Raw genomic sequence first — 21,067 nt, 5'->3', positions numbered from 1 at the left:
TGAAAGTGAAATTAAGAAAACACTTCCATTTACCATTGCATCAAAAAGGATAAAATACCTAGGAATAAATCTACCTAAGGAGACAAAAGACCTGTATGCAGAAAACTATAAGACACTGATGAAAGAAATTAAGGACAATACAAACAGATGGAGAGATATACCATGTTCTTGGATTAGGAGAATCCTTGAAAATGACTAGACTACCCAAAGCAATCTACAGATTCCATGCAAACTACCACAGAACTAGAACAAAAATTTCACAATTTGTATGGAAACACAAAAGATGCTGAATAGCCAAAGCAGTCTTGAGAAAGAAAAACAAAGCTGGAGGAATCAGGCTCCCTGATTTCAGATTATACTACAAAGCTACAGTAATCGAAACAGTATGGTACTGTCAGAAACAGTACAGAAATGTAGATCAATGGAACAGCATAGAAAGCCCAGAGATAAACCCATGCACATATGGTCACCTTATTTTTGATAAAGGAGGCAAGAATATACAGTGGAGAAAAGACTGCCTCTTCAATAAGTGGTGCTGGGAAAACTGGACAGCTACATGTAAAATAATGAACTTAGAACACTCCATAACACCATACACAAAAATAAACAAAATGGATTAAAGATCTAAATGTAAGGCCAGACACTATACAACTTTTAGAGGAAAACATAGGCAGAACACAGTATGACATAAATCACAGCAAGATCCTTTTTGACCCACCTCCTAGAGAAATGGAAATAAAAACAAAAATAAACAAATAGGACCTAATGAAACTTAAAAGCTTTTGCACAGCAAAGGAAACCATAAACAAGACCAAAAGACAACCCTCAGAATTGGAGATGTATTCCTTTAAAACTGGGCCACTGTGACTGGTTGATCATAAGTAACAATCTTCAGATCCATATTCATGTATAAGAAACGCCTTCTTTTTAACATAATTTCTAATAATGTCCCTGTTTTTGTTTTTGTTTTTGTTTTTGTTTTTTTTGCGGTACACAGGCCTCTCACTGTTGTGGCCTCTCCCGTTGTGGAGCACATGATCCGGACGTGCAGGCTCAGCGGCCATGGCTCACGGGCACAGCCGCTCCACAGCATGTGGGATCTTCCCGGACCGGGGCACAATCCCGTGTCCCCTGCATCGGCAGGTGGACTCTCAACCACTGCGCCACCAGGGAAGCCCTCCCTACTCTCAATGGGATGCTTGAGCATTAACTGGAAGGGGAGACCGAATAAAATACAGTTTTGTTTTTCTTTTTAATCCAGAGCTTTTTATAAACATGTTTCTAGTTTTCTCTGACGTCATTTGGAAGAGACCCAATTTAGAAGTGTCCTGCGTAGAAGTCAAAGACACAAGTCACCTTATAGGAGAGCTATGGTTATAACACATCTCTGCCGGGTCTATCAGACACTACTCTACTTTGTCCTTTAAAAGAAAAGAAAAAAAGGAAAAAAAAACTAGCCTAGGGTCTGAATCCATCTTAGGGAGAAAAACAGATAAATGGAAGCTGGCACTGCTACAGGCAAAGCACTGGAGAAAGGTTTTTCTCACATACCACCAGCAGGCAAACATCTTGTAACTCCTCTGAGCACAGAACTCTGGTTTTAAATTATTCTTGACTCCTTCTCTTTCCTCATAGGGTAAGGGGGAGAGTGGTCAAAATAGCTTCATTTGGAAATGTACTTATGAATCCTGTGTGAAAATAAATAACAAGTATGTTGCCCAGAGTTTTCTAGTTTAAACTATATTTGAGGCAAGAGGATCTGGCCCAGCTGTACATTTTGATTATATTTTAAGAAAAAGACGTCTAGTGTCCCTCTTTTTTTATATTTCTAACATAATATAGAATTGCATACACTGCAAATCAGAATAACTTGAGAGACAAAAATACTATTTGGAAATTAGAAAAGTGAGAAGAAACGGAATCATGAATATAGGCAAGTACATGAAAAAGAAAGGCCTTTGGAAATTCATGAATGTCCTGGTCAAACAAATACGAAGGTATGCTAGAAGATGTGTGAGATACACCACTACACAAAATCCTTGTTTACCTAGAATCCAAACATCCAGATGTCTGGAGTTGCACTTCATTTTTGTGAGAAAGAGTTAATAGGATAATCAGGTTATGAGCCTGAACATTGCAAAGCCTCCAGAACTTAAAAGCTCTACACTCATATCAACATTTCCAATTTCTTCCTTAACATCTTCCCCCGATACATCAAAGGCATCTGGAATTTAGCATCGTCAAACCGAAGACCTGATTTCCCCTCGCAAACTGGATAGTTTTCACTCTTCCCTCATCTCAGTAAATGGCCCCAATATTTACCAAGAGGCTTAAGTCAAAAACCCAGGAGTCGGGCCAGCTTCAGCGGCATGTGACCAGTGCAATCACACGGAGCCACAGGCTCAGAAAGGTCCTGCACTTGAAGTTTAATGCCCTGTGGTTGCTGTCTGGCATTTCTTCTAATTTGATCTTCTAATTTGCATTTTGTAAGTGAAATCTGATGGAACAGTGAAGCACCCCAAGGGCTTGGAGCTTTGACTCACATGTGGAGCTGCCTCTCGCCACCTCCCTCCATCCCAGGACAGGTTGTCAGTCTTCTGTTTCTTGTTCCCTGGCATCCTGAGTCTCCCCCAGACTCCCCCTTCCTGCTACCGTCCAGCTGTCCTCTGCCCGTGACGGTGACCAGATCATGTTGGTGGCCGGCAGGGGCATTGCATTTTGCAGTGGGGACCTGAGGGAAGGTACATGGAGAGTCAAGGTTAAGCACACTCAGCCAGTGGTGTCTCAACAGGGCACAGTAGTGGCCATCACTGCTCAGGGCTGGCAGTGCCATAATGCATTTGCGGGCTACCTGGCATGGGGAAACCTCTTGCCCACCCTCGCATCCAGGTACCAAATGCATCCTGGCGCAGAGGCTACAACACCTCGGGGGTTGCCTGTTGGCCATGGTTGAGGCAGCAGGCCTGTGGAAGGGGGGATTAACTTCCCAGTCCCCAGTGGGGGGCACAACACGTCCGCTCCTCGTTGGCGAGACAGTAAACCCAGCAGTTGGTTGATTGAGCCCATACCGAGCTGTGGGGCAGGAACCGGGGGTGCCTGTGAGGTTGTGGACTTTGTCCTGCAAGTATCCCCATGCCCGAGGGAGAGTGACATCCAATAGCAAATAAAAAAGCATCATGACAGATGCAGAGAGAGACCCTGGATGAAAGGCAACAGTTTTACATTTTAGAACTTTTAATGACACTTTTTTTTCCTGCTCTTTGAACAAGGAACCCCACATTTTCATTTTGCACTGGGCCACACACATTATACACCCAGCCCTACATGGAGTCATCATTTGTAAGTCCATATTTTCTGTCTACAACCCTGCTGTTTCCATGACCAAAATAGATTCCATGTTCACATCTCTCCATCTGCACCTCTCCCCTCCACCATGTCATTAAACCTTCCAACGAGGCCTGGCCCCTAACGTCTCCTCACAACACCCAGAGTGATCTTTTAAAAACTTAAAGTCACTTTAAAGGCTCAAAGGCTTCCCATCATACTTAGTAAGAGGTCCAAAGTCCTACTCAGGACCTACAATGTCCTACCTGATCTGGTCCCTGCCAAATCTCCCCTCTCTTCCATAATATTCCAGCCACTCTGCTTCCTTCCCACCACCTGAACACATCAGTCTGCACCCCCTGCCCCCCTCCCACCCAGGACCCCTTCCTCCTCTCATAGCATCTCACATCCCATTCCTTCTGCTCAGAACCACAGCCCTTTCCCAACTCCACCCAATACACGGTGCAGGCACTAGGGCGTGCAGGCAGGGCTGGCTGCTTCCAGCCTACAGGCCAGTCCTCAGACAGAACCTCCCAGATGTCGTTCCTCAGTCTTCCTCCTACACTATGCTGTTCCCTTCAGGCCAAGTGTGCTGATTGAGGCGTTTGTTTGTCTATTTCTTAACTAGTTTCTGTCTGCCTGCCTCCTGAAAGCTTCATGAGGACAATATGTCTGTATTCTCAACCAATCTCTATCCAGGAACCTAGCAGGGGACTTGAGCATAGCACTCAGCAATTAGCTATTAAATTAATAAAAACTCATTACAGTTATAGTATTTGGTGTATTCATTTCGGAAGTTGGAAACCTGGGTATATTATGTGTAGTTATTAAGTTTACCACAAAGGAGACAACTCCTGTCTCTCCCTATATAGTCAAATACAAATTTGCACATTAATTTTTATGCCTCAACCCAATCATTGAACTGTTGACTAGGGTATCTATGAGTCATGTTTTCATGGAAGAAGGGAAGCACAGTGTTACTTTGGAAAGAGTAAGCTAAATTTTGAGATGAATCAGAAATTATCTAGAGGGATAAACTCAAAATCAAACAAGCTTTCTCTCTCCCTCCCTCCCTTTTTCCTTCCTTCCTTCCTTCCTTCTTGCCATCTTTCCTTTGTTTTTAATAATAGTCCGGAATATCCATCCCTCAAATTTCATTACAAAGTTTAAGAAAGCAAATAACATTGCTTTTTAAGTAAAATGTTCACTATTTATTTCAGCTGTTATTTTAGTTTCTGGTAAAGGTTTATGTGGTAAGCTGAATAATGGTCCTCCAAAGATGACCACATCCCAACCCTGGGACTGAGAATATTTCACCTCACAAGGCAAAAGGGTCTTTGCGAGGTGATTAAGTGAAGGATCTTGGGATGGGGAGATTATCCAGTTTGGACCAGTGTAATCAAACAGATCCTTATAAGAGGGAGGCAAGAGGGCCAGAAACAAGAGACTGGAAAATGTTACCTTGCTGGTGTTGAAGATGGAGGATGGGAACAGGAGCGAGGAATGCAGAGGTAGTCTCTGGAAGTTAGAAGAGGCAAGAAAATGGATTTCCCCCTACAGCCTCCAGAAGGAATGCAGCCTTGCTGATACTTCATTTTAGGACCTCTACACTGCAGAACTGTAGGATAGTACACTTGTGTTGTTTTAAGCCACCAATTTGCGGTCTTTGTTGCAGCAGCCATAGGAAACTAATATGGCTTATGATTAAGGACAGTTATATAGTTTATGCTTTCACATAGAGTGTAGAGCAGAAGCATAGGTGAAAAAAAGCCAGAACATATGATCTACCCTGCTGTTTCCTAAACCTGCCTAGGGATCAGAGTCATGTGGGGCATTTGTTGTGAACACGACACCCAGGACTCCTTCCTTACACACACTGGGTCAAGAATTCTGGTCCAATACAGGAAATGAAGCCCAAGAAAGTGAAATGATGTTCCCAAGGCTGCAAGGATAGTCGTTAGCTGGTCAAGAGCAAAACTCTGACCCTCAACCTATAGTTCCAAGATTACTGTTCCACACTGAGCTTTTATACTGATCATGAAAGGGCCTTACAAACAATTTAAAGGGATTAGAGCATAATTTTATGTTTTTTTAAAGATTAAGATGTTTCAACATATGAGGTCATACATAAAAGTGGGAGGGGCCTATGTTAGATTAAAGAGTCTTAAGGACCTATTACTGACGAACGTGTCGCTCCCCACCCCCAAAATTCATATATTGAAGCCCTAACCCCAGGGGGACTGTATTTGGAGATGGGACCTCTGAAGAAGTGATCAAGGTTTAATGACGTTATAAGGATGGGGTTAGTGTCCTCAGAAGAAGAGATGCCAGCAAGCTTGTGCCTGGGTTCTCTCTCTGTGTAAGTACACATGGAATGGCCACTTGAGCAGACAGGGAGAAAGTGGCCATCCACAAGCCAGGAAGAAAGCTCTCACCAGAAACTGACCCTGTCGGACCTCGACCTGGGACTTCCAGCTTCTACAACTGTGAGAAAATAAATTCCTACTGGTTAAGCCACCCAGTCTCTGGTATTTTGTTATGCCAGCCTGAGCTGAATAAGACAGGACCATAATAACCAGATGCATGTGTGGTCCTGTATTGGATACTGATTTAGGCAAACCAGCCTTAAAGGGCATATTTGACTCAATTGGGGAATTCCGAATGAGGTCTGGGTATTAGATGAGATGAAAAGTTACAGAAATGGAAAAGTAAAGTTTATGAACTGAAAATATACAGATTACAAAATAATATGTATAGTATTATCTCATGCTGTGAAACAATACAAAAATGTGTGTATGTGTATATATGTATATATATAGATATGTATGTGGGTATGTATATATATGTATATATACATATATAATATATCTGGAAAGATACACATTAAAGTGTTACAGTTTGGAGCTCTCAGTGGTGGGAATGTAATTTTTAAGTTGACTTGTCTGTATTCACTAATTTTCTTTCATATATATGTACTACTTCCATACAAAATGAAATACCATTTAAAAAATTGATGCCAAGTCCTTCTTTAGGAAAAAAAAAAAATCTTGTCAATTTATGGAATGTTTCTGATCTTCTTCATGCCTTACACTGAACCATTTTCACTGTCCCATCTTTCTCCCAGCGGACCAGCCACAATTATGATCAAATAGCTGTCAGAAAGGAGAGCTGCTAATAGATACCCTGCCGCATAAAAAAGGAAAAGCAACAAGCGTCGTTTGTCTACTGGGTCCAAGCTTCCATTCATTTATAGTTGAGGCAACTCATGATTCAATCTAATTCAAACAAGACTTGCTGGGTGAATTAACCCACTCTCCCTAAGAAAGTAGTCCTCTAAATAATGTAGTATTTACATTAAAAAGGTATGTAAATACCATCTTCTGTTCTGACATGGAAGTATTCAGGAAACCATTAGACATGGCAGTAGAGGGACATAACTGAAATACAAAGTTTTAATTTTATTCCATTCAACAGCCTTTACTGAGTATCTAATGTGCTCAAAGCTCTAGGCTGGAACACTCCACTCCCTCTTACCTGAAATGTTTTAGTCTTTCTTCCTCACCGCTTATCTGAATTTCACCTCTTCTAAAACACCTAACCCAGATTTCTCCAAGAAGTCTTATCTGATTTCTCCAGGCCAGAGCAAATATCCCACTTGTCTGAAAATGCAGGATGCATAATATCTCTTTGAGCCCATATAAGCCTTCAGCCCTCAGTCATTTAAATATATTTTTAACTTCTCTCCCTGTAGGGCCTGTAGACTGTAGGGCCCTGTGGGGTAGAGTCCTTTTTAAAAATCATCCATGTTTTCCACAGCATTTTATACTCGGCAGACACTGAACAAATGCTTGTTGATTAACTGACAGATCTGGGATTTGCCTTTCTCTTGGTCCAAAACTGTAGTACAAAACTGATAGAGTACAGTTAATATCTGTTGAAATAGATGCCAATTCTTGGTCTCTAAACACAGCAGGGATCCCTTTCTAAAGAGAGAGTGTTGGATTTTACCCTGTTTGCTAACTGGCTCTACAAAGGGCAGGGCTGGTGTGTTAAGTTACAATACAAAGAAGAAATCTCTTCCTTCCAGTCTGTGCCAGATGCGTTGAAAAACTGAATGACAACTGGAGGTTTCCACAGTCATGCACCAGGTGACAAGAAAGAAGCTTTTTCAAAGGAGTAAAACTGCTCTTTCTCTGCTAAGAGAGCATCTTAAGAAGCAAGAAACAGCCAGGGTGAAAGTTGTGTCTTTGCCCCCACTCTTCCAGTGCTGAGCCAGGAAAATGAGATACTGAAGACGTGACATGTTGCCAAACCCCTGAGAAATAAGGCATTTGCTACTGGGGATGCAAGAGGGTTGGTGACATTTAATTGAGGAATTGCCCAATCTTCCATCTAGTTGAAGGCAATGGATCTTAGCAACGAGACGGCTCTGTTCCACGCTCTGAGGACGCAATTAGAAACACGGGAAGCTTCATGTCTTGACTCTGGTTCTTCCAGAAAGACACTTAGAGTATGTTACATTTTGAACCTACTCTACTATGCAGCAGAAGCTGATCACATAAGACACGGGCTGTGGAGTTACACAGATTTGTGTTAAATAACTGGCTCTGCAATTTATTAGCTCTGTGGCCTTGGACAAGTATTTCTCTTTGTTCCTGAATTTTGTGATCTGTGAAACAGACACTCTCGTATAATACATATACGTACACACACATCACAATGATTGGCTAAGGCAAGTAATTTTCAGGGCGTCTGACATACACTTCTTTAAAAATGGAGTTTCTATTATCATTCTATACTATCACCAAGGACACTCTTAAATCCTTATAAATTCAAAATCCTTAGTCTACTGAACTTCCAGCCTTGGAGGAAACGGTCTACCCGAGGCAGTTCTACAGAAGATCAGAGTATATTAGAACCACTGGAATAGTTGCACCCAAGGCTGTCAGTGTTACCTCACTTCAGTTTTCCAAGTCTCTGGACTGGTTGCTATGCTATTCCTCATGTTGATCAAGCGCTTTATACCTTTGCCTTGTCACCTGTTTATTGCCTATTCCTAGCATGTCCTTGGCTGCCATTCTCTATATATAGCCAAGTCCCATCACCCTTCAAGGCTTAGTCCAAGACACTGTCTTTGTGGAACTGTAAGCCACAGACAGAAGCTACCGTTTTTTTCCTAGAACCTCCCCATACAGTACTTTGCTATTACTTCCCTTTCACGTTTATTTCATTCCATTTTCCATTTGATTATCTATTTAACAGGCAAGCTTTTTCGCATCCCCAGCGGCAAATGCCTCATTTCTCAAGGATGTATGTTTTTACAGAGAGTACACCCTCTGCAAATGTGTATATTTCACACCTAGAAAGTGCAAAAAGATACACGGGTCTGGGGGCTTCCCTGGTGGCGCAGTGGTTGAGAGTCCGCCTGCCGATGCAGGGGACGCGGGTACGTGCCCCGGTCCGGGAGGAACCCACATGCCGCGGAGCGGCTGGGCCCGTGGGCCATGGCCGCTGGGCCTGCGCGTCCGGAGTCTGTGCTCCGCAGTGGGAGGGGCCACAGCAGTGAGAGGCCCGCGTACCGCAAAAAAAAAAAAAAAAAAAAAAAAGATACATGGATCTAGATCTTTTTACATAAGTGGTGCTCAATAAATGGCTGATGAATAAATAAATAGATGAAGAGCTTCCAGCCTATTTTTGAATCAATTAAAGAACCTGATCTATTCTCTAGGAGGAACATCCATCCTCCCCCCTCCTAATTTCCACCATACTTCTTCTGGTATTTCTACTTTTCCCCATAAAACAGCAACATCTGCTCTTTTGGAAGTATTGGTAAGAACACTTCTGTCTGTCCTCCCACCCTGTCTCACTCATTCCTGCCCAAATGAGGAAGAAGGAAATATCTCACCAGTAAGGTAAGAAAGGGGCCCAAGGGCTTCCCTCGTGGCGCAGTGGTTAAGAATCCTCCTGCCAATGCAGGGAACACGGGTTCGAGCCCTGGTCAGGGAAGATCCCACATGCCACGGAACTAAGCCCGTGCACCACAACTACTGAGCCTGCGCTCTAGAGCCCGCGAGCCACAACTACTGAGCTCGCGTGCCACAAGTACTGATGCCCACGCGCCTAGAGCCCATGCTCCGCAACAGGAGAAGCCACCGCAATGAGAAGCCCATGCACCACGATGAAGAGTAGCCCCCACTTGCCACAACTAGAGAAAGCCCGCGTGCAGCAATGGAGACCCAATACAGACAAAAAATAAATAAATTAAATAAATAAATTTAAAATAAAAAAGAAAGAAAGGGGCCCAAGTATCAGGCAACCAACCCATTCCAGAGGCTCAGCGTGCCACCATATGGGTAAGTCAGCCTGATTCAGAGGCACTATTGGTCTAGGCCATCAGCGCTAACCCAGCTTGCTCATGAGTCCTGTGTGGACTTTTCACCTAGTTCACAACTTATAGAGGGATAAGGGCATGACCTGCCTCTATATAGACATCTGATAATACTTTTCCAAGTCCTGACATTGAGCTAATGCTGGGAAGGGTACCAGGAAGAAATAATATTTCAAAATATGGCATTTCTAAAGGAAAACAGAATATTCTGCAGTTTATACATCAGAGGGATGAAAGAAAAACCCCAAGAAGCTGTGACCCTTCTTTGAGTCGAAATTCTAAATATGATGTTTTATTAATAGGCTACTACAAAATCAAAATGGGCCTCCAGCCAGTGCATTCTTAAATTAGAGGCTCACACATCCTTGGAACAAGCTCCACCAGGATGGCACTATATTCAGTAGAGGATGTTAAAAGTCCTAAAATAATTTGACGTAAGGCTTAATAGTAGGTGCCCCGCCATAAAAGATTAAAAACGTCATCTAAATGGAAAGAAAGGCATGCATCTTCCTACACTCATAGGAGGTTTACACACAACTAGATGACAGATCCTGACCACAACACAACACATCTTTGAATTCATTTACCGCAATAGCAAATGCAGAAGAGTGTAAAGTGGTGGCTTTTCACAGACACCAATTTTAATTCAACAAGGATCTAATGAGTTTCTGCTTGGTATGCAGTACGCTAACAGAGCAGGATCCCCCTAGGCATCAAAACACACGTCATCTAGCTTGTTGTGTACTCCATACTGGGATTTTTGTTTGAATTCCTCTACTGGATAATTATAATCAGGGGCAGATCCAGATTTTATGGGGCCTAAAGCTTATACAATTGGAGAGTATGCTCTTTAAGAAAAAGAATACAAAATTATAAACACAAAATCAAGTGGACATTCTTGGAAGGGGTTCTCACAAGCCAAGACACTGAGGCTTAAGATGCATTAGCTTTTCAGTAAATCCTCCTCTGGTTATAGCACTTAGTCCTTGTCCCAATAAAATCCTCTAGCTAATGGTATGGTCGATACTTGCCAAAAAGACTCTGCAAGTGATGAAACACAAATGATGGTGAAGATGATGATGAATATGATGATAATGACGAAGATACGGTGAAGATGATGAATATGATAATGATGATGAAATGATGATCAAAAAGAAGGAGGGGAAGGAAGAGAAGAAGATTTATACACACAGCATATCTCCGTATCGCTTCTTGCTCTTGCCACTGGCCAGTGGAACTCCGTATCAGAAGCCTAGAAGACAGTGCTCGCCTGACTCAACTGTCTTGTAGCAACTCTCACACACAACCCCTTGTCTGGAGCCTGCTGCCCCAACAAATGGCCTGACATTCACTATAACTTATCTTCACAGTGCACCATTCAGAAGAATCTGAAGGGCCTGTACATCAATCTCTTTCATTTCTATAGTAGTTTAGAGGATTTTTTTTTCTTTTATACAAGAGTCATGACAAAAGCCAACTGAAGTTTTTCTGCAAATATATCTCCTGTGATATGTTACTTCTCTTTCTTTCATGGTTGTGAAACAGAAAAGGAAGACAATTTTCTCTATAGTAAAAGGAGGTTCAGTGGATACCCAGGTGTAAAGGCTGAAAGGAGAAAACATGATTATTTCAATCTAGTTAAGTTAGGTTTCCAAAGGTTGCTTTTCCTTAACAGCTTAGTTGGTTTTCAGAGAAATACTTTAACTACCTAGTTTTCATCTCATGATTTATTTATTCAATAGGTAGTTTAAATGTGTACCATGTGCTTGTAGTCTGTTAGATGCAGGTGATCTAGCCATGAATTTGTAAGAAATGCCACATGCCTAAACATCATGCAAAAAAGAAACCCTCCCCCAAGAAACATACCACTCACCTTATCAGTGTGGGTATATTGCATCTACTTTTGGTACTAGGATGCTGAGGAGTGCGCATACAGGGATTAAAAATAACAAATAGTATTTGAGAGGCTCTTTTAAAATGGGCAATAAAGTTTGGCAGTTACGCATCTATGTATTAGTGTGTTGTAGGGAAAAAATGAACATGAAAGGCTAAGTGTGCTGGTTGTTTCAGTAGACAGGCACAGGGTACTATCGGGGGAGGGGGGGCGGAAATAGATGGACTAATTAGTTCTTACGGGTAGGTGGTGGGGGAGACCATAATGGAAGAGTACATATGACCTAAAGATGGCATCCCAGTACTATGTGTGTATGGGGGCAAGAATGCCACTCTCCAGGCAGATAAACAGGTCCTGTGGCAGGAAAGTGCACGATGCATTTGGGGAAAGAAGAGGATAGCTGAACTGTAGAGAGAAGGTGAGCCTGGGAAGGTGGGCAGAGGCCAAGTCTTGCAGAATTTTATAGCCCATACCAAGGATTTAGCCTTTTACCTAATGTATGCCATTTTGCACATTTGTGAAAACAGATAGAAAAAAAGACTAAAACAGCCTCTACATGTAGTATGGTGGATGGAAAGAGATCTTGTTAGGATCTTCCAAGCCTTTGGTACAAACCCAGAGAAAAGATCCCCGAGGGTGGAAAATGTTTCTTACCTCCATATTCCCCAAGTCTAACAAGGTAAGTAAAAAAGTAAGACTCTGGGGGCTTCCCTGGTGGTGCAGTGGTTAAGAATCCGCCTGCCAATGCAGGGGACACAGGTTTGATCCCTGGTCTGGAAGGATCCTATATGCCGCGCAGCAACTAAGCCCGTGCACCACAACTATTGAGCCTGCGCTCTAGAGCCCGCGAGCCACAATTACTGAAGCTTGCGCACCTAGAGCCGGTGCTCCGCAACAAGAAAAGCCACTGCAATGAGAAGCCCGCGCACCACAACGAAGAGCAGCCCCCGCTCATGGCAACTAGAGAAAGCCCGCGAGCAGCAACAAAGACCCAATGGAGCCAAAAATAAATAATTAAATTAATAAATTTATTTAAAAAATAAAAGTAAGACTCTGGGTGGGCATGTTGCCTCTGTAAATTTCGGTTTCCTTATCTGTAAAGTGAAACCTTCGCCATAGGTTTGTGTGTGTGGGGGGCCCCATTTTTTTAAACTTTTTATTTTGAAATAATTTTAGATGTGCAGAAAAGTTGTAAATATTGATACAATACAGAATCCCTGTATATACCTCACCCTGCTTCCCCTAATATCAACATCTTACAGAAGCATGGTATATTTATGAAAACTGAGAAATCAACATGGGTGTAATACTTTTCACTACACTGCAGACTTTAATTAGATTTCATCAGTTTTTCCATTAACACCTCTTTTCTGTACCAGGACTCAGCTCAGGCCACCTCACCGCATTTAGTCATCGTATCTCCTTAGCCTTCCCCAATCTATGACTGTTTCTCCATCTTCCTTTGTCTTTCATGACCCTGACACCTTTGAAAAGCAGTGGCTGGGTGTTTTGTAGAATGCCTCTCCCCATGTTTTCCCACGGATAAACTGAGGATGTGGATTTGGGGGTAGAATACTCTCTCCTTGGTCATGTGATTTTGAGTTTTGCACAGCTCTGGACTTATAAGAAAGTCATTTTCCCCTGGTCTCTACCCTCTTCTTCATTCTACCAGGTGCAGAATCATCTGCACATCAGACCTGAAGGAAGCTTAAGATAGACAGTCACAGGAAGTCCTCTGTCCTACCTAGTTTTCCTTTTAGGAGCCTCATTAATCTTTAACCCTCCTTAAACATTATTTATCCTCTTCATTTCTTGTATTTTTCCCTTCTCTCTGTACCTTGAAGCCACTACAGATGCAATATGTCTACAATGACAAGGTAAGTATTATGTTCTGTAGAAGAGTTTTCTTTTTAATGTGATTATTTTTGGTCTCTAATACCCCCAGGAAATCTCTTTCAAGGTAGCCTAGTCTATCTACACTGGCAGGGAATTAGCATGTGCAAGACCTGTGCCTGCAAATTTTCTAGACCTCACTGCTCTTTAAAAAGACAATGACTCATTCCCAATTATCTTTTCTCTCGAAGACAGAATTGTCTCCGTGGATTTAAATCGCACCCATCAGTGTGCTACCTAATCTGTGCATGGAAATCTGTAAAGTTGGAACACAATAGAAGCAAGGTTTCTTTGTGCCTTAAGATAAGTCTCTTTCAGTTTGTACAGGTAACTTTGACTTTAGGTAAATTTGATGGGCAGAATTGCCTGCTTTCAGAGTTAGGAAATTAGGATCTGAGAACTGTGAAGGTGTCATTAGGTGAACTCAAAGACTTGGAGAAATGCTGGGTGTCAGGGGAAACACTGAAGAGAAAATTATTGCAGTTGTACTGCTTTAAAAGTTCCATCACACTTGCTTTCACTTTCTTGAACACATGGTGCTTTCCTCTGCCTCAGGGCCTTTGCACATGCTGCTCCTCCCACCTAGATAACTCTCCTCCGCATCTTACTTTTTTGCCTTCCTTGGGAAAGCCTTCATCCACCAGACTAGGTCAGGTCCTCCTTCATATGCTTTCACAATTCCACGTGCTTCTCCTTCATAGACTTTGAACACAGTTTATAATTACACATGTGTGTTGTAAATTAATAACCATAACGTCAGCTAACAATTTCTGGGCACTCTCTCCACGTGCCAAGTGCTGTACCTCTCATTCAGTCTCCAAAATAAAACTCTGAGGAGACTGAGCTACAACTAGATCAATGTCTGGCACGCCAGTAAACTGCAGGTGACAGGAGGGCAGGTTCAGTGTTTGTTTTGCTCTACCCTAAATCACTGGTGTCTGGCAAAGAGCCTGGCAGGAAAAAAGATGCTTGGTATGCATTTATTAAACACATGCCTGCAGCATGAGGTAGCAGGAAAAACACACGCTTCAGAGTCAAACACATCCAGTTTCAAATCTCAATTCTATGATTGACTAGCTCTATAAACTTAGACAAAGTACTTAGTTTCTGTAAGTCTTAAGAGTCCTCATCCATTTGAGGTAATGGGACCTCACTACAAAAGCCTTCAAGGGGATTAAATAACATAGCTGAAAGCATATAGTCATGCTCTGCATGAACTAGATGGCTTCGTTACTCCTTTAAAAAAATATTTCTTAGTGTTCTAACAGTTCTTCACACAATTAGCCATACTATCCTGTCAGTACCTTAGTTCATTTGGATACTTCGCTCACCAAATGCCATGCTTCAAGATAATGACTTTGGGTTCCTTCTATGATGTTATTTCAAGGATGGGTTTATTAATGTTCAGGGGAACACATGTCCAGTGGAAACTGACAGGAAATCATCATTTTACAATCCATTTTATTGGTTTCTAAAGAGGCAAACTGCATTCTGTGCCACTCTTGCAGAACCACCCAAATAGTCACCCCATCCTACTTTTCTGGTTTATAAACTCACCTGCTTTAACCACTTTATTAAAGTTTTGGTAGCAGGTGGAAGTTGTACTGATAGATGGCAGAATTGAATCCCAAATTAAAAGATGCAGGAGATGAAAGAGACTCATGATATCAGCATTTCAAAGTAGGAAAGCAAACAGGAAGACTCACAAAGAAAAAGTGTAAAAAACACCTTAGACATTCCTTTGAAATACCTCAATTCCCAAAATAACAGAATGGTTATCTAGTGGTATCCATTATGTCCTCCTAATTACCTTATGAAATTTATGCTGGAAACATGGAGAGGTCATGAAAAATAAAACTGCCAATAAAATATGTGAGACTAAGGAGTGCTCACAGACAGAAAATAACAAAACTTGCTTACATTTATTAAGCATTTACCACATGCTGGGCTCTGAACCAGACATTTTAACTGATTTCATTTTCATTGTGCCCTGTGACATATTTATTCAACAAATATTTATCAAGTGCTTGCAATGCATCAGCCACTATGCTTAGAACAAGACAGACAAAAAAAAAGGATACCTGCCTGCACAAAGCAGGCACCTAGGAGGGAAGACATACATTAAACAGTTTCTTAATGTTTACTGCATAACTTAGGGTGATCAACTCATCCCAGTTTGCCTGGGACTTTCGGTTTCAAGACTGAAAAAGCTGTATCCTTGGAATACACCCTCAGTTCTGGGCATAGGAGGAGAGTTGGTCACCTAGCAAAATGACAAAAGATATAATTAATGTAGTAAGCACTATTATAAAGAAGTGCAGGGTTATATGAACTATGAATGATTAGCTCTCTTTGACAGTTGAAGAAACTGAGCTTTACAAAAGTTAATATGCCCATGTAGAAAGTAGGGATATGAAGCCCAGTTGTTCTGACTCCCAATTACATGGCCTGATTCCATGTCTGAGTCAAAGAAATATCTTCTGATACTTTAAACTTGAGAGTACAAATCTAGACTTGCACTAATTAATGAAATGCTTCCAAAGGGTTTGGTGGAGGAATAGTCATCAGAGCAAGGAAAGAAAGAATTCAGAGCAAATCCCTTGGGTCTGGATCCTGAATGCAACTCCATTCCTATTGGAAATGCATGAAAAAGAAACAACTGCATACCCTCTGCCATCCCCACCTTGCAGCTGTGGGTGGCTCAGGAACAAACAAAGGAAAGCATTTTTCAGCTTGACTGCAGTCTTTTGTGGGAGACAAACTGTGTTTCTTCAAGGGTAAGGAGTAGGGTAGGAGAGGGTGACTGTTAAAAATTGGCAAGGCATACCTAAATACCTCTGGGCAGTGGAGGAAAATGCCCCTGCAGGGGGTTTCAGCAGACTGCACCAGCTTGTTTCCATTAGAAAGATGCAGTTTTCCCTTGGTATAAACTCAGTGAGGGAAGGATTGTGTCTTGCACTGAGCAGTTCTATTTCGCTGGCATCCTTTACAGGAAACACAAAACCAAGTGGTCTACAAAATTCGCAAGGTGGGGCAGTAAAAAGAGACTGGGTTACGAATTCCCCCATCACGTTAGCTCCAATGACGGCAGGGTCTTTGGACTGTTTTGGTCACTGCAGTACACAGAACTATATCTTACAGAAAGTAGGCACTCACTAATATTGGATGGATGGATGGATGAAGAGATAAATGAGTGGATGGATAAGGAGATAACAGTCCTAGTTTCTAATTTGTGAGTGTAGGACAGCTACTCTACCTCCCTGGGCCTTAGCTTTCTCATCTATTAAATGGGAGAATTTAACTGCATGACTTTTATACCTTCCAACAAAGTTCAGAGTTTATGCTCCAAGGTGTATACTTCAGGTTAAGAATCCATCTGTAGATAAGATAATTCTCAGTATCAGGATATATTTCTAGATGCCCAACTACAGAAGAATAGTTCAATATATTATGGCATACTCATAAAATAGAAAAATAAATTACCACTGACATTGATACAATAGAAGTATATTTATTGACAAGGAAATTGCTCATGGTACTGTTAATGTTTTAAAGAGTTATAAAACAGCATAAGCAGTACAGTGTAATGCATATGTGTACAAATGTGCAGGCTTAGAGAGAAATCTGAAAAGATATATACTAACATGTTAGCAGTGCCTATCACTGGGTAGTGGATTTACGGAGGAGTTTATTTTTTTACGATTATTTGTATCACCTAATTTTCCTCTATGATTATGTTGTTGTCATATAATATAAACAGATATAATGACCTAGCACCTATTCAGCTCCTAGATCTTCACTGGTGAGGTGCTGTAATATAGGAGTTAGGACCTGGGGTCTGGAATTGGACAGCCTGGTTCAAATCCTGGTTAAGCCCCTTAGTTACTGTGTGACCTCAGGTAAGTTACTCAACCTCTCTTAGCTTCACTTTCCTCTTATATAAAACAAACAGTAACACCCAACTCACAGATTGGTGCTGAAGTTCAAAACTGGTAATCTATGCAAAGTGCCTGGCATACCTTATACATTTGATAAATGTTAGTTATTATTACACCAAATACAAAGAGAGGGTTTTTTTTATATACCTGCCAAATGACATAGACATTGTCCTCAGAGAGTTTTTAATTTGGTGAGAATAATAAGACTAACACACAAGAAACAAAAAGAAAGCATTACAATAACCACCCAGAGCAAAAGATGTGGACTAACTATTGCCTCTCTCTCCCTGAATCTTTACAGGTGATAAGATGCCAAGACCACGTGGTAGAAATCTTCTGCCTCATCTTCACGCCCACCACCACTCCTCCAGCTCTTGTTTATCTTTTGTCTGTTCATTGCATTAAGCTCCAAAGGGTTTCTTGGCTTAATGTCTCTTCAAATTCCCATCTCTCTATGCCAGAGGCCCTCAAAGGGGAGATTCCCAGAGTAATAGCACTAGTATCACCTGAGAACTTGTTAGAAATACAAATTCTTGGGCTCCACCAAAGAGCTACTGAATCAGAAACTGTAAGGATGGAGCCCAGTAACCTGTGTTGTAGAGCCTTTTCTGGATATCATACTGTCAGATCAGTTTTCCCAAAGGATACATACTCCTGTCACTCTCTACTCTCCAGTTCTCTCTGCTCATTGAGTAAATGGTGATAGATTTTCTTATCCTGCTGCTGAAGGTTTTCCCTCTATGATCTTGCCCCAGTCTACTTCTCCAAGCTCACCTTCAGCTACTTTTAACACTCACAAAATGCTCTAGAAAACTAAAGCACCTAACTCTCCCTGGACACAATCTATGTTAGGATTCTATTCATATATGTTATGCCTTTACTCATGTGAATTCCTAAAAGTGTAATGTAATTTCTCCTTCCTTCCCATCTTTGATGTTTAAACCCCACTAAACCTTAAGACACAGTGCCCACCCATGAAACTTCCCCCACTATACAACCAATCCCCTACAGAGATGACTGCTTTCTCCTCAGAACATCCAAAGCATTAAACTGGCCCAATCTTGCCTCATTTCTTCCCTTGGAATCATCATGATGCATCAGTTTCCTAGGGGTACCATAACAAACTACCACAAACTGGGTTACTTAAAACATTAGAACTGCATTCTCTCACAGTTCTGCAGACTAGAAGTCTGAAATTAAGGTGTTATCAGGGCCATGCCTTTTCTCTCAGGGTGTGGTGTTTCTGGTAATCAGAGTTCCTTGGCTCATAGACACACCACTCCACTCTCAGCCTCTGGAGTCAAAATGGTATTTCCCCTGGGTTTCGGTGTCCATTCTCCTCGTCCTGTAAGGACTCCAGTTATATTGCATCAGGATTGACCTCATCTCAACTTGGATACATCTGCAAAGACCCTATTTATAAATAAGGTCACGTTCTTTGATACTGACAGTATTTCAACATTCTCCCCAACGTACGGGGGAACACAATTCAACCCATAGTAATGTGCATATATGACATAGCGCCCCTAATTCATAGCAGGCTCCTTGAAGGCAGGTACTCTAGCTCATTCCTATTTTCCCTTCCCTATGCATCCTCCCCAACTCTTGCATCCAATCTCCCCGTGGGACCTCGTTCTGAAAAAGAACTCCTTTAGCATATTATGGTTGAATGGATGGAAAACTAAAGACAGGAGGCAGAAGGTAACTAAGCATTAGTTACATTAACTAGCAACTAAACACTAAATTGTGTGATGTGGTCTATTCAGTTGCCGGGAATTGGGAAGTCAGAGAAGTGGGTCTATGAGGGATGGAGTGCTTAATAAAGGCTTCTTGGAAGCAGAGGGGCTTCTTAATGAATGGATAGGATTTGGGGAAAGACAGAAAAGAGTATAAGTTTCCGGGGCTTCCCTGGTGGCGCAGTGGTTGGGAGTCCGCCTGCCGATGCAGGGGACACGGGTTCGTGCCCCGGTCCGGGAGGATCCCGCATGTCGCGGAGCGGCTGGGCCCGTGAGCCATGGCCGCTGAGCCTGTGCGTCCGGAGCCTGTGCGTCCGGAGCCTGTGCTCCACAACGGGAGAGGCCGCGGCACTGAGAGGCCCGCGTACAGCAAAAAAATAAATAAATAAAAATTAAAAAAAAAAAAAGAGTATAAGTTTCCAAGTAGGAAAACAGTATGAACAAAAGATTGTGGAAAATGAAATTAATTTTTTTTTCCTGTATCAATAGAAACAGAGCCCTGGCAAGCAGATCTGGAATGAAAGGTGGACACTAGGCAGAAATGGTAAACAATCCATTGCTTGTTCTTATTAGTTCAGTGATCACTGTTTGATTTCTCCTGTTTCTCCTGCTTGTTTATTATACCCTAGCTGGATTCTAAATTCCATTTCTGAGAGAAGATAATTGAGTTGGCAGCCACATGTGCCCGTGGAACCCTGGACTTCATCTCCTGACACTAATTATCTTCCTGTGCTAGAGGGCAAGCTAGAGAGTGAAGATAAAGACCAGGTCTGGTTACATTACTGTAGTATCTCCAATGCCTGCCATATAAATAGGCTTAATACACGTATCTTGAATGAATGACAAGATAACTATAAGAATGTCTGCATGTATCAATACATGCACGTGTGTGTGTACGTGTGTATGTGTATTTATCGGTGGTTATTTCATTCCATTAACTATAGCTTCCTGATGACCGGAAAGTAACCATTCCATTATTGCCTTGGGTTCCTAGGCAATGTTAATTGCTTATTTGACTCAATTTTTTGTTGCTTAGTCCCCAAACTTGTTTATATTATTAATCCATTAGACGGGACTTGCATTTATTTGTTTTTTTTTTATATAGTTGATTTATTAATTTATTTTATTTATTTTTGCTGTGTTGGGTCTTCATTTCTGTGCGAGGGCTTTCTCTAGTTGTGGCAGGTGGGGGCCACTCTTCATTGCGGTGCGCGGGCCTCTCACTATTGCGGCCTCTCTTGTTGTGGAGCACAGGCTCCAGATGCGCAGGCTCAGTAGTTGTGCCTCACGGACCTAGTTTCTCCGTGGCATGTGGGATCTTCCCAGACCAGGGTTCGAACCCGTGTCCCCTGCATTGGCAGGCAGATTCTCAACCACTGCGCCACCACGGAAGCTCTATTTCTGTTTTATAATCAGTTGAATATAGCTTTGTTTGATCAACATTAAATACACCAAAGAACACTAATGCAGAATCTGCTTGTATTCAAATTCAAAGCAGATGATGAGGTCGAAAATGGTGACCTTTTTGAATGAATTCTTAAATTGAATTCTTAAATTGTGGTGTAAAAAGATCACAAAAGCCTAAAAGACGAATGGAAAATGATATTTTGCATATTAGTTTCCCCCTGAATTTCCTCCAGGATACACACTTGAAGTGTATTAAACAAGCAGTACATACGGTTTGTGATTTTGTGCTGAGTCGTATGTCCTCCTAATGGGTAGCATTAACACTGACAGTCTTTCCTTGACAAGCAACAGTAGGTTTGGGACAGCATCATGCTTTATTCTCTTCCTTGGAAAGGAGAAGTATTAAATTTTTATTTTGTGATTTAGACAAAATATTGAATCTCTTTCAAGGAAAAAAAATTCCCCCCAAACTTCTCAGATCTCATAA

The 21,067-nt window shown here is 41.8% G+C and overlaps 1 protein-coding gene across 21 annotated transcripts in view; it reads right to left on the bottom strand.

The window, feature by feature from the left end:
- The window catches only part of SGCD (sarcoglycan delta), a 1,717,585-nt gene that overhangs the window by 668,794 nt on the left and 1,027,724 nt on the right, over positions 1–21,067 (bottom strand). The window contains exon 10 of one of the 21 annotated variants that reach the window (XM_079916684.1): positions 1,552–1,688. The exons of 19 other annotated variants lie outside the window; for them this stretch is intronic. The gene's annotated coding sequence lies outside the window, so the exon portion shown is untranslated. Of the gene's footprint in view, positions 1–1,551; positions 1,954–21,067 lie in introns of those variants that run through there. One more of the 21 variants, XM_079916694.1, reaches the window with a different exon arrangement.

This window comes from Stenella coeruleoalba (assembly GCF_951394435.1).
Source record: "Stenella coeruleoalba genome assembly, chromosome: 3".
Taxonomy (NCBI): Eukaryota; Metazoa; Chordata; class Mammalia; order Artiodactyla; family Delphinidae; genus Stenella; species Stenella coeruleoalba.
The sequence above is the reverse complement of the archived record's forward strand: the minus strand, read 5'-3'. Positions and strand labels throughout refer to the sequence as shown.